Genomic DNA, 3,574 nt, shown 5'->3' on the forward strand with positions numbered 1-3,574 from the left:
CATTAGGATTCAAAGAGACCTCTGGAGATCATTCAGTCAAGCCCCCCTGACAAGGCAGGATTCCCTAGAGCAGGTTACAGAGGAATGCATCCAGGGGGTTTTGAACATCTCCAGAGGGGAAGACTCCATGACCTCCCCGGGCTGCCTGTTCCACTGCTCTGTCAACCTCAATGTAAAGAAGTTCTTCCTCATGCTGAGGTGAAACTCTGTGTGTTTTAACGTACGCTCTTTGCTAGCTGTGCTGTCACTGGGCACTACCAAAAAGAGATGCCAACTTCTTGGCACCCACCTTTGAGATATTTATATGCATTAATGAGATACCCTCTCAGTCTTTTCTCTAGACTAAACAGGCCCAACTCCCCCAGTTTCTCCCCATAAGAGAGATGCTCCAGACCCCTAATCATCTTTGTGGCCTTTGCTGGACACTCTTCAGTTGCTCCTTGACTTTCTTGTAGTGAGGAACCCAGAACTGGACACAGCACTCCCTCCACATGTGGCTTCACTAGGCCTGAGTAGAGGGGGAGGATCACCTCCCTTAACTTGCTGATCACACTGGAAAGAATGTGCACCTTCCCAATGAACCTCGGGATACCACTGGCCCTCTTGGCCTGAAGGACACACTGCTGGCTCATGGCCAACTTGTCATCCACCAAAATGCAGGACACCAAGGTCGTTCTCAACACAACTGCTCTCTAGTAGCTCAGCCTCCAACCTGTGCTGGTACCTGGGGTTATTGCCCCCTAGATGCAGGACCCTACACTTGCCCTTGTTGAACCTCATTAGGTTTCTCTCTGTCCAACTTTCCAGCCTATCAAGCTCCCACTGAATGGCAGCACAACCTTCAGGTGTATCAGCCACTGTATCATCAGCAAACTTGCTGAGGGTACACTCTATCTACTTGACTCTCCTGTGTATTCAGAAGTTAAAAATAAACCCACTAAATTGGAAAAAATATGTCTCTAAAATCATGACACTGCCAGTGGAGCTAGAAGCAGGTGAAATACCTTAAATGAGTTCTAACTTAATTAATGTCAAATTTTCTCTCTCCTTCCATGGTAAACAACTAAATAAATTATGTATATGTAGATGCAGACATGAACTTGTTTTCATGCATGGGTCATTAAATAATTGAGGTCTGCCATAAGAAAGAAAAAAGTAATTATATGTTCTTTCAGACTGTCTCAAATAAGCACATTATCAAGTTAGCAGGAAGGGAATCCAAGTTTAAAGGCTCTGAACTGGCTACTCATAATTATGAGGCAGATTTATACGAGGGAATTATAGTAGATAATTTTATGTTTAGTTTCAGTGGTCAGGAAGAGTTAATTGTCACTTTGCCACTACTTAAATGAATATTTAAGCCTTCACACACTTTGAAGGCTGTGTGCAATTATAATGCTTTGATTTCAAAAAAGACTAGGTAAAACAAAAAAAACCAAAAATTCCAGAGAACAGATGAAAGAAGGATGTTAAATACAAGGAACCATTAAATAGACCAATATATTTTAAGAAGAGAAAAAGGAGTTGAAGTGGGATGCTGAAAGTCTATCAAATGGATAACAGAAGGCGAGAGAAGGTAGAATAGTTTTTTGTTGCCTTTCCAACAAAGAGAAGAGGATCAGATGATGCAAGCAGCCTGAAAATTTAAAAACAAGATGTGGACATCTTTCCTCTCATGATGGTCTGATCTAATCTGGTTGTATTATAATCTATTTCAAGATGAAACATTCAAACCCATATTTAAAGTTTTAAAGTGTATCTGGAAGAAATAATTTCCAATAGGATGAAGATGCTGTAAGTCGAACAGAAAACCAGCTGGATCCTGGGCCGCATAAGAAGCAGGTTGAGGGAGGTGATTCTGTCCCTCTACTCTGCTCTATTGAGACCCCACCTGGAGTACTGGATCCAGCTCTGGGACCCTCAACATAAGAAGGACATGGACCTATTGGAATGAGGCCAGAGGATGGACACAAAGGTGATCAGCGGGTCAGAGCACCTCTGCTATGAGGAAAGGCTGAGAGCTCGTGGTGTTCAACCTGGAGAAAAGAAGGCTCCAAGCAGACCTTATTGTGGCCTTCCAGTTCTTAAAGGGGGCCTACAAAAAAGACAGAAGAGTTTTAACGGAGTCTGCAGGCATAAAGGGTAATGATTTTAAACTAAAAAGAGGGCACATTTAGACTAGATATAAGGCAGAATTTTTTAACATTGAGAGTGGTGAAAGAGTGGAACAGGTTGCCCAGAGAGGGCAGAGAGGGTGGTAGGTGCACCATCCCTGGAAACATTCAAGATCAAGTGGGAGAGGGCTCTGACTAACCTGACCTAGTTGAAGTTGTCCCTGCTCACTGCAGGGGAGTTGGACTAGTTGACCTTTAAAGGTCTCTTCCAGCCCAAATTGTTCTATTTGATACTTGTTTTATAGTTCTTGGAGAAAATCATGTACATAGGAAAGGAGGAAGAATCAAACAAATGATTGCATAAAAAACCAAACAAACAACCAACCATTCTCATTTTCGTGAAATACATTGACTTCATGAAAAACATGAAGTTACAAGGTGTGTTTAGAACCACAAAGGCTGTACCCCTTTGCCAACTTCAGCTCACACAAGATGAGTGGTTTCCCTTGTTGCAGGAATTGTTGCAAATGGAACCATTCTTTCCATTTCTTTCAAACCTGTCTTAAATACAAATTTTTAGTACTGTTCAGTTTAAAAAAGAAATCCTGGAGTTTGGTTTTCTAAAAAACAAGGAAAAGAACAACAAAACACCAAGAAAGAGATCTAGTTCACAGTATTTGAATAAATTTCAAATCTTCCACAAGACATTGCAAAACCTATATGTAAAACTGTTTTGTTTCTGCAAATGGTTGAAAAGTCATTGCTTAAATTCTTGCATCAAACTGACACATCACATCAGAAAATATCAACATTAGCTTAAAATCAGGTGTTATTCCTTATTCTCCTTCGAATATTTTCTGTAATTCACATTTTTCTTTGAGAAATATTTTATTTATCTGAGGTTTGTGGATGCCTAAACTACAACTCTGATATTATTGCACTTTTAGCCCAAAAGATCTTTATTTTGTTTTAGGAAAATAACAAACTAAAAACTGTCAGCACTGGCTGTACTTAAAGGTCTTGTGATCCTTAGGAGATGGGGATCAATGTATTTCATCAATAGCTCATGACAGCTGAATACCATTAGGTTTGGATATAGAAATTACATCTTCCCCTAGAGCAAGAAGAAGCTTCACATTCCTTTGTTAAGAGGTAATACATGATAAAACTGCACACAAAATATTGTTTCAGTCCAGTAAAAAATTTAGAGATTTCTCTTCTTACTTCCTCTTTTTACTGATTACTCTTTCACCTCATAAGTAGACTTTTGACTGTGAAACCCACTTCTCAGAGTCAAACAGAGAAGGGACTAAAATCTTGGGGTTTTAGGGAAATGGCAGAACCTAGTGTTATAGTTAGTGAACTAGGAATTGGCAGTAAGCAGAAAGCTGGTGGGTCAGTCTCCCTGGGGCTATTTTTAAAGTATGAACTTCTGCAGACCACCTGAGTAGATGGCACAT

The sequence above is a fragment of the Empidonax traillii genome, unplaced genomic scaffold, assembly GCF_003031625.1.
Source record: "Empidonax traillii isolate 1590-97213 ecotype Southwest subspecies unplaced genomic scaffold, ASM303162v1 scaffold1200:size254552, whole genome shotgun sequence".
Taxonomy (NCBI): domain Eukaryota; kingdom Metazoa; phylum Chordata; class Aves; order Passeriformes; family Tyrannidae; genus Empidonax; species Empidonax traillii.